Source organism: Parasteatoda tepidariorum, chromosome 1, assembly GCF_043381705.1.
Source record: "Parasteatoda tepidariorum isolate YZ-2023 chromosome 1, CAS_Ptep_4.0, whole genome shotgun sequence".
Taxonomy (NCBI): domain Eukaryota; kingdom Metazoa; phylum Arthropoda; class Arachnida; order Araneae; family Theridiidae; genus Parasteatoda; species Parasteatoda tepidariorum.
In genome coordinates, this window is record NC_092204.1 from 16,365,870 (window position 1) to 16,377,247 (window position 11,378).

Here is an 11,378-nt window from a genome sequence, read left to right on the forward strand (position 1 = left end):
TTCAGGTTTTTGTTTAAACGCATAAATTAGAGGTTTTCGGTCAGTAAAAATAGTAAAACTTCTACCTTCAAGCATGTGACGAAATTTTTTTATTGACGCGTATATTGCCAATAATTCGCGATCGCATGTTGACCAATTTTGCTGACTTTTATTTAATTTTGTTGAGAATAATGCAATTGGTTCCCACTCATTATTTTGATATTGCATTAAAGAACTGCCGATTGCAAAATCCGACGTGTCAGTCCACAGACTTAAATTAGCACCAGGTTTAGGATATTTTAATAGAGTTGCATCGGCTATTGCTTGTTTTGCTTCAGAAAAAGATTTGTTTGAAGTATCGGTCCAAATTATTGGTAAATCAGATTTTTTTGATGATTTGTTAGATTTCTTAATATTTCGTTGTCCTTCTAAAAACTTGGTTAAAGGTGATAAAATATGAGCTGCATTAGGAATAAAGCGTCTATAAAAATTAAATAATCCTAGAAATCTACGTAATTGAGTAATCGTATTTGGTTTTGGAAAATTTAGAATTGCATTAACGCGATCACTTAAAGGTTCAATACCTTCTTCGGAAATTTTGAAACCTAAAAATTGTAAACTATTCTGACCAAATAAGCATTTAGAGGGTTTTATTGTTAAACCAAAATACTGCCGTCTATCAAAAAGTGATTTTAAATATTTTACATGCTCTTCGGGGGTTTCGGAAGCTATTAATATATAATCTATGAAAGCGTAAACGCCTTCCAAGCCTCTAGTTACTTCGTCAATAAAGCGTTGGAAAGTACTTGCTGCATTGCAAAGTCCGAATTGCATACGAGTACTTTCGAATAATCCGAAAGGAGTTATTATTGCAGTTTTATGTACATCTTCATAGGCTATAGGTATTTGATGGAACGCTCGAATTAAATCAATGTGAGAAAATATTTTAGTTCCACGTAGTTCACTAGTAAAATCCATAATATTAGGAATTGGATATTTATCTTTAACAGTTTGAGCGTTTAAAGCTCGATAATCACCTACTGGACGCCAGTCCAAACTATTTTTCTTGGGAACTAAATGTAAAGGTGATGAAAAATTACTTTTTGATGGGCGCCTGTGGCCTAAATCTAACATATGTAGAAATTCCATTTTTGCTATTTTTAGCCTATCAGGCGCTAGACGCCGAGGTTTAGCAAACACTGGTGAACCAAAAGTTTCTATATGATGTACAACATTATGCTTGACAATTTGGTCTGAGCAAATAGGTTTCGTTATTTCAGGATATTCGTTTAACAATTTTTCATAAAAATTTTCACCAAGAACAGTTTTAATTGAAATAATGTCAGAATTTTTAAAAATACAATGAGAATTTAAATTAGTAGTAATATCATTTAAGCAACGTTTTATAATATTAGGTTTAAGATTAAAATAGTATAAAAAATCTGCACCTATAATATGATTAGTTATATCACAAATATAAAATGGAAAATTAAACTTTCGTCTAAGACCGAAGTCTAAAGTTAACAATTTCTGACCGTATACTTTTATGATGGTATTGTTCGCAGCTTTAAATGTCTGTATCGTAGAAAGAGTTTTTTCTTTTTTATTTGCTGGAATAATTGAGCAGTCACTTCCGGTATCCACTAGAAATTGCTTGTTGGATTGTCTATCTCTAACAAAAAAGCGACAATTTGTGGGAGGCAAGATGTTAGTAGCACTCACTCTTGCCTTTCTTGGTTTTTCTGGTAGATGCAGGGTTTGACACACTTTCTAGAATCCGATTTAAATTTCCGATGATAGAAGCACATTTTGGAGTTTCGATGTGGAGATGAGGATTGGCTTTGACGATTACGAAACTGTGTATAATTCCGGTTGCGAGACCTGCTGCGTGTCCGCAATGCAGCTACTTCTTTTCGTAGTGCTTCAACTTCTTCTAAAAGCTCAAGGGTGCATTGTTGGTTTGAAGAAACTACTCTAACTTCACTTGAAGTTGACACTTCCATTACTTTATCAGCAATTTCTGCTGCTCTAGTTGAATTTAGTGAAGGCCAATATCGACTGAGCATGCTGCGGTAGCTGATTTAGAAATAGTTCCAAAAGTAGAGAATCTGAGATTTCGTGGGATTCAGCTCTTCTCTGCATAGTGCGCAAGAGTTCACTAGGCTTTCTATCTCCTAGTTGCTCTCCGGAGAGTAAACGTCGAATTTCCTGGGACTTTGTTTCCCCGCAGCGTGCAATAATTTCTTCTTTCAGCTTTTTGAAAGGATCTTCTGCGTCAGGAGTTATAATGACGTCCCTTACAACTGCGGCTACTTCAGGAGGTAGATGGGCGAGGCAGTAGTTAAACTTTGTTTTGCTTTCCGTAATCGGCTTCGGTGTCGCAAGCTGGAAAGTTGCTTCGACCATATGGAACCACAGGTGTGGATCAGAGATATTGAAGATGGGAATTTTTACTGCAGACGATTCCGCCATAGTTGCAGTTTCCTATTAATTCGATGATGAAAAATGAAAGTTGCTTGTATCGTCAGACATCCGGGTCACCATTGAGGTAAGCGAAGATAGCTCCTTTGAGATACTAATATTTTATTAAACATATTTACATTTATATACAAGTTGGTTTGAATTACAAGAAACCTCATCACAGCAAGTGATGGGAGAAAATACTGACAAGCTGTCATGTGCGTGCTGGTATTTATACAATTCTAATATGATGACGTCAGATCTCTTATTTCAGTTCACTTCAAAAATAAGTAAAAACACAATTGATTAAAGACAAACAGATAACAATATGAAATAAACTTGATTGATTTTACGATGAGCGGCGAACCTATCACCACAAAAGTATTGCATATAAACTCGTGCAACACATGCAATTGTTAAAACACTACAGTGCTTATAGCTTACCCATAAAGCGTCTAAAAATTTATTGTAATTTTTATAATATACTATTTAAATACATGATATCATAAATATTCTTTATTTATATAATATATCGTCTGATTTATCCAATCGTAGAATTTATATAGTATATTGTCTAATTTAACTAATTGATGCAAAAACGAAAACAAGTGCAAACCGGTTTCAGTCGAGTAGAAACAATAAAGCAGTATAGTATCACCTGATAATTAAGATTTTACAGAAAATCTTATAGTGTGTCTAATAATTTAGCCAGGGACTGTAAGTTGTAACAAGAGTTTCCCTGCTTCCCCATTCAAAACCAACCTACCTTTTCAGAACAGTCAATCTTCTCTCAACATTTTTCTCGGACAGAAGCCACCTGTACCGTCCAGTTAAATTTAGAGTCCTGTCCACAATCTAAATAGTTTGAGTTGTTGTCGACCGTAACTCGCCTGTCACGATAATAATTAGATAACTTGAAATTAGATGATGAAGTTCGGAGCAATTGAAAAAATAACGCCTATTCTCTTCTCTAGGTGCTTTTTATGGATGAAAGTAACGCCTACTTTCTTCACAAAGTATTAAAATGTTATGGGTAATGTTTTTACGTCTAATGATCCAACATAAAACATAAGGCGAAGCAAATAAAATTTCATTTTAAATCGGAGAATGCTTCTGCTTGGAGCTTATTTGGCAATTTTACTTGGAAAGAGACAGGTCTTGATGGGTAAGCTATAAGCATTGTCATTCAGTTCCTAGGATTTCCTACATTGGTTTATTCTAGTTTTATTATCCTGTAGTTTACCTGTTTGACAGTGTAAAGAAATTTCTAAAATGCATTTTGCATGACAAAAATTGCATAACTTGCAGCAATGTATAAGAAGAAATGGATTTATATATCAAGATTTCGTTTAATGAGGAATCAATAAAATAGTAAAATTTATATATGTTTTCTACCACCTAATATAAAAAAGAAAATATTACTGTATTTTTAAGTTACCGGTGTGGTGTAATTTTTCTATGAGGTCTATATTGCTTAAATAAAACTCTACGATTTTCACTTGTGGATTGATCGTAAGAGTGAGACAATTAAGTAGAAGACTTTCCGTCCGTTTTATAATTTTTCCCTTTAATTCTTGGTATTGATGCTAAATAGATAGGTTTTTCCCAGCATAGGTTATTAATTCCTTAAAAGGGGATACTTCAGGTTCAAAATGATTTTCTTTAAATATCAACCAATTTTAATGAAAATTTCATAGATTGTGAATAAAGCATTCAGAAAGATATTCCCAAAATTTGAAACAAAAATATTAATTTGTTGAAAAGTTATAATTTTTTTAATAATTTATCCGCAAGTTAAATTACTAAATGTTCCAATATTTCAAAATGTTTCTTGCGCATGAATTTTTAACGTAGCTGCATGAAACTCATTTATATTACAGTTTGAATAAGTATAAATAAAATTGGACATGTTTGAACAACTTAGCACTTAATTTTAAACAAATAAAAAATCAAAATATCATAGTCTTTATATAATTTTTAAAAATTTAAATAACAATTTAAAGTGATTTAAAAAATACTCAGTGAGTATTCAGCTTTTATTTATATCACATTAGTTACGGAACATTAGACCAATCATATATATGAAAAAAAAAAGATTTATTCAAAACTCATGCGCAAGGAACTTTTCGAAGTTTGAATATTATCGTAAAAAACAACATTGAGAAAAACAGTTTAACAATAAAAACAGACAGTTTACATAACCTTGTTTACAAATCTTGAAATGCTTATAACTTTGCAAAAAATGACTGAAATTGAATTTTTTTTTTAAATTGTAGCTAGATATAACTATTATTTTTTGAAACAAAAATTGAAAAAAGTATAATTTGGTCGATTTTTGGGTTTTTCATCGTGAAGCGTGACTTGTAAACTAGAGGTGGGCAAAACTGCTATTTCGCTATCACTGTTACTTCTGCTACTGTGATTCAAAAGTAACAGTAACAAATAGAACAGACTGAGATTATTTCGATATAAAATTAATCGATATTTTCTATCTATCAATTCGATTAATTGTTTTTTAATATGGTGTAGATTAATGGATTAGATATTTTTAATAAATAATCGAAATACTTCGTTTTTAGTAAAATTAATAGATATCATCAATTTTTTTATGTAATCAATTAAAATAATTAATTGTTATACTTAGAAATCATTTTTATGTTAGGTAATGATTTTTAATAACCAATGTATATAGTAGTATGCAATAAAGTAGTATTATTTTTAATAACTAAAGTGAGACCTTTTTTAATTCTTGTAATATGTTAAAATAACATAGGAAAAGATTTTATCTTAGATAAAATATTAAATTACAGCTCATAGTTCTTCGCCTTACTAATATTTTCATAATGTTATTAAAGTAAAAGTCTAATCCTTAAATTTTAATACTTATTATTGGTATTAAAAACGGTGAATGATGACATTAATTTGATATTTTGCATTAAAGAATACTGATTTCTTAATTAAATGTAAAGTACAAACTTAATCATAAGTAAATTTTTAATAATGTATTGTAGAATTCTTCATAGCTTTTCTACATTTTATTAAATAAAAAATTTCCTTTATAAAAGAGAAGAATGCATGGTATGAAAACAAAAGTTTATTTTTTGTTGTTGTTAAAGTGAGGTATTTTCGTAATTATGCGTTTATTTTTTTATCCTGGTCTGGTGAGCATTATTTTGTACACCAAGGTATAGTTGGTTCACCAAGAGTTGGCACTTGGCTCCGCCTTCATCACGTGGTATCGGATGATACTATTTCGCTATTTTGGGGAGAAGGATGTGAACAAGGTTACTATTTGGCGATCTTATGACAAGAATATTTATTTCGCAATCTTCACGTGCATATTTTGAACATGTGCATTTTATTTCATAAACTTGCTGATATTTCAATCTTTTTATTGAATTGTTTGTTGAATAGCTGTAGTGGTATACAAGTAAATAAGACAAACTAATCATATTAAAAAATTAAGCAAATTTTTAGACATATATTTGCTAACACTTTTTTATTTTTACTAGATTTTCTATTAAAGGGCTTTTTCGTAAACTGGTTTGCCTACATAGTGGTCTGATTAGACTACCTATAAAAAACCGTGTGGAGGCTTCCGCGCATTAGAGGTTATCTCGATTTCAAGCGGGGAAATGTTTATCCTCTTACTCCTCCGCGCTGAAATGAACTCTGCGTCCGAGGAGGTGGAGCCAAGTGCCAACTCCTGGTGAACAAACTATATAAATCAACGAGACCGTCAGTAAAGTAGGAGTCAACAGATGGCGCCAATAGACATTTTCCCTTTAAATTTTGATGTTTGGAAGGAAACAAAAGCACTTTGTTTTAGTTTTATTGGTGGATATAAAAATTTAACTGCTTTTTGTCATTATAATTTTAGTAAATTACAATTAATCAATATATTTGTTTGGCATGCATAGATGTGTGATTAAGAATCCATGAGTAATCAAGAAGATGAGCAGATTGAACTTGAAAGTATTACAGACGAATGCTCTAGAGTTCAAAACGAAAAAAAAAGAGAAAAAAATCTTCCAAAACGAATTATCCCATTCTGTGAGCACCAAAAGTTTAACTGTACACGTTACTATATTTTAAAACCTCGGACTTTTGAGGATGTTCGAGCACCTTCAGCTTCATCTGATAGGTCTTGTGTTAGTTGAGTCACCTTTTGAGTTTTTTTCTCCTCCTTTGCGTAAATAATCCACCGGCGACAGATATCGTCGTGAAAAGCAAGTAAAATTTCAGGATCCAAAACACGTCCGTAGACGCTAATATCTTCTCCTAAAGCGATTAAAGCTTGTTGTCTACTATTACATTCAGTACGAAGCAATAGGAGTCGGATTACGTATTGGCGAAATATTTTCCAAAATGTCTAAATGTGCTTGAATTATTCTGTTTTTGTCCCCATATCGATACTTGTTCGCACAGATACCAAATCCGTCAACTAAATGTCTTGGCTCCTCTTCTAAATATCCTCGTAAAAACACAAGTTTATCGATTACTGATAAATTAATATTTTCGTCAAACACTGCCATTGTTCAATATCACCTTGAAAAGTACCAAGTTTCATAGTAAGAAATTTCACAGTGCAAGATTGAGAAACATGTAATAATGGGTACTTGGGCAATAGGTACTTCAGTCGATACTTGTGTTATAGGTACTTCAACTGATTCCGACGAATAATTTGATTCCAAAATATTTTTACAAATCAAATTTTTTTTTTTGCTTCTAAAATAGCAAGCTCAGCATGATCCACGCATTCTTCACATTAAATAATAACATTTTCATACAGTATGATGTGAAAGTGACAATAAATCATTGGAAAATTATTTTCTAGCCTTTCTCATAGCTATATTCGTTTCATTCGGCGCCTTGCGATGTTAAAAGACATGTTTCTTATATTTTAGAGGTTGAGTACTTTGATGAGTCCAAAATCACCCACCTACATGGAACTGGCATCGAAAAAGAAGACAATGTTTCCTGGCTTATAACCCCCAAACATCACTGGTACCAGAGCACCCGTCCAGGAGGTGCACTCAACATTCGGTGCTACCGCAAGGACCAGATGGCGCTTGTCAGGCTTAACAGCGGCCACCTTAAGTCTCTTTCCTTCGAGGGTAGTATTAAAATCTTCCCAAACTTCCCCAGGTGCCAGGTGCATAGAACTGGAATTGAACTTATAAGGGCCCATCATTTTCAGTAGCTTAGGGCCCCGCCAAGCTTAAATCCGGCGCTGGTTGTTTGCTGTAGCTAGATGGTACTGTATGTAATAAAGAAATATTTAAAATCTACAAGTTTCCTCATGTGAGTTAACTCACTAACTACTGTGCATGACCTGCTAACAAGAAGGCTGCAGGTTCCTCAACTTTGACTATTTTTATAAAAACTTGTTTATCGCGTAAACGGCGAAGTTTATTTTCTTTCAATAAATTTTTTTTTGTACTTTAAGAGATTATAAGAAGTGACCCAGAACTAGATACCATCATTAACTATGTGAATAATCTCAGTACTACCTTCCATAGTAATGCTCGATGTAGTGCTCGACTTCGCGTGCAGGTCGTTGGGCTACCGAAGCGGGGGTGCCATCCCCTCTGCAGAGGATCAAAATTGTGATGGCATGTCTTCGGATCATCCTCAGGGATGTTTCCCAGACCGTCGCCAATAGCCCATTGTGCAGCTCTAGTGCGACTTAAATCAACAACAACAACAAATCCATAGTAATGCTAAAGGAACCGACCCAGATGGTTTCTCTTACATATTTAATAAAGCAATCTAAACAATGAGTATATATGTATGTTAAGTATGTGTGAAGATTATTAGATATATAAGTATGTATGTGATAAGATATGAAAAATTATAATTCCTTCCGCCTCTCAGGTGGAATTCTCTCCAGCTTGTTTAAATAACTGGATTCTCCCAGAGAGTGGAAATGATCAAAAGTGATCCCTGTTCCGAGAATATACCACCCTTATACTTTAATTGAACCCAGTTAGATATAGTACCATATGGTTGAAGTTATTGCCCTATTCTGTTACTTCTCTGACTTGCACTTACTGCCATTATTTCAGTTGCCCACGGGCTCTATGGAGCGAGTTGTCCTCTTCTCAGACAGGGGTAGACGGGGGAAAACAATTATCAGTAAAAAGGGTCTCTTGAAAAAAAAAAGTCCGGAGAAAAGGTACCAGTAAAAAGGATCCCGGTAAAAAAGGCACCACAATATGGAAAATCTGCAGGATTCTTAAAGCATTCCGTGCAACTTGAATTCTTCTCTAGCTGTCTCAACTATTATTCGTTTTTAACGGTTAACAGTTATAATTCAAATTCGCTGATTTTGGTAAAGAAAGGGAGACTTTTGAGTTGGTGCTTTTCTTTTCCTTTCTTTTAAAATAAGAATTATTTTAATATTTTTTAATGGAAAATGCATTATTTTTGTTTTAAATAATATTTTGTGCAAGAGTTGTTATTTAGATTAACCAATTGTGGCAGGAATTTTGAGTCGGGAGTATTTTTTATTTTTACAAGAGGAAGATTATTCAAAATCATTTTAATTAATTAATTAATTTATTTTTCTTATAAGAGATATGTAATTTAATTTTTTAAACAGAATTTTCAAAGAAGAGTCTGAAACGACTCAACGCACCATGCAAGTTTTTCTCACTATTTTAATAGTTATACTTATTCTTTAATTCAGTCGGGAGGATTTTCAGGGGGGGGGAGAATTATTTTTAAAGAAATTATTTTTATAAATTCAATACTTTATATTAAATTTATTAAATTTTTAATAAACAAATGTCATAAATAAAAAACATTAAATTGGAAAAAAAAGCTTACCTTGAAACAACGCGACAACAATATCTCGTCCATGAGTGAAACAGCAAAGACTTCAATCTCATCTTCTCATTTAAAATATTTTCCCCCACAACGGTATTTTTTTTATACCGGGACCTTTTTGCCGTACCTTTTTTTCCGGGACTTTTTTTTCGTCCAGGGACCTTTTTAACAGAAATCTTTTTTCCGTACCTTTTTTTCCTAGAACCACGGCCAGGTAATTCGTAAATCACCTCAGTCTAAGTCTTCGCATTTACTTTCATTACCAAATGAAATAAAATATATATATATATGCTATAATAAATTGCTATTTTTAATTTCTTTTAATAAAATTTTTAACTTTTAATCGCCCGGGATAGACCCTGGTAAACTGGATACAACTCGGAAATTTTACTGAAAAGGGTAGAGGGTCTTCTGCTGTGAAAATCACCATCCGTTGAAAGTAATAAAAAATATGAGTTGCTTCAAGAATTTACTCACACGGAAATTAATCTAATTTGGTCTTTAAATGGGTAAAAAAATATTTCCTCTCTTAAGCTTTAGTGTAGAAGAGATGTTTATGGCATAGAGAAAGGTCAATAATTATTTAGAAAACTTTTTTTCCCTCTGTTTTAATTCGTGAGAAAAATATTTTATATACTTACATTTAATTATGGGATCGCAATTTTTTTAATCATATCTTTTATTGTCCTGCCACTGCTTCTAATTAATCATTATATAACCATTATTATTAACAATATATAAATTTGCAGTTTAGAGTAGGATTTGCATCAATGCATGTAATATAATTTTTTTGTACTCAGTTTTTAAAATACGAATCAAGTACTTTAAATGAAAACATCTTAATATGAACGAGCTCATTCACTAGAGAATATTTCCCATAATCAGAAAAATCAACGGATAAGTAGGAAAAAAAAATTAAAAATTTAAAAGAAAATAATAGATGGCAGCACCACTTGAAATTATGCTTCTGAATTAATGAAACAAGAATAAGTAACCTATTCCAGTATTAATTATTCNAGAAAGAATATCTTTTGGCGAAAAACAGCCAATTTTGTAGCTACCCTTTTAAACTAGTCTCTTTGAATTGTATTTCCTACTTTCTTTCCCCTCCCGTGACGAATTTCGGTAAGGAGGATAGTTCGATAATTGATGTCACTGACTGAAGGGGGTAGAAAATTTTGCGCAGTTCAGGTCGACCCCATTAAGAAATATAATATGAAATGGTAAAAATGTGATTTGAGATGAACTAAGTAAAAATATTTACAAATTATTTAGACGTCTTCGTATGCAACATCACTAGTGAAGTAATGTGCAAGATAAAAGTGTCGCATCCTCTGGTGAATTTTTGAAGGTAAAGTTTGATGAAAAATTTTTAGTATCGCAGTGATATGCTTTTTCACAGAACTTCTTGTTTTCCTGATAGGAATTTGATGAAATAATGATTAAATTTGTCAATATTAAGGTTTCGAGGAATGCCGTCATTCCTTTGAAACCATTTGTGAATCTACGTAGAATATGATTTTATGAGGTATAAGTCGCTTGCGTTGATTTTGGGTGACATTGCAACACACTGGTGAGACATAGGCCATTTCATTATTGCTCTCATCACTGCAGTGAATCATAATTTTTTTAACTTAAGTAATTTACTGATGTTTGAAATAACTTAACTGTATTTTTTTAAACTTTTAATTTGTGCCGATTTATGAGAGGTTAAATTTCGGATAAGCGGCACCGCTCCTATTTTTAGATTTGCATCTCTGGGAATTTTCTTTGGGTAAAAAAAATTTATAACTGTGAGCAAAAATTTTTCAATTCGCTTAAACAGTTTTAGAGAAATGGGGGAATACGCCAAAAAGTAAAATTAGCATTAAGGGTCCAAATCTTGGACCACTCTCCTAACCGAAATATTAGGCCATACTTTCGAGATTGTTCCATATTTTGTGGGTCAAAAATTCATATCCGTCATAAGAGAGAGGTATTCAGAGAAAGTATGTCTTTGTGTCTGATTGCATAACCTAAAATATCGTCTGCAATAATCAATTAGCATATTTGAGATCACCCTCTCGAAGGAATGAGTCCTATTTTGTAAATATCTGATAATTAGATCA

General features: G+C 32.4%; 1 pseudogene; it reads right to left on the reverse strand.

Moving 5' to 3' along the window:
• Window positions 1–1,697: 1,697 nt before the first annotated feature.
• LOC122271725 (uncharacterized) lies at window positions 1,698–2,772 on the reverse strand (annotated as a pseudogene).
• Between the last annotated feature and the right edge of the window lie 8,606 nt (window positions 2,773–11,378).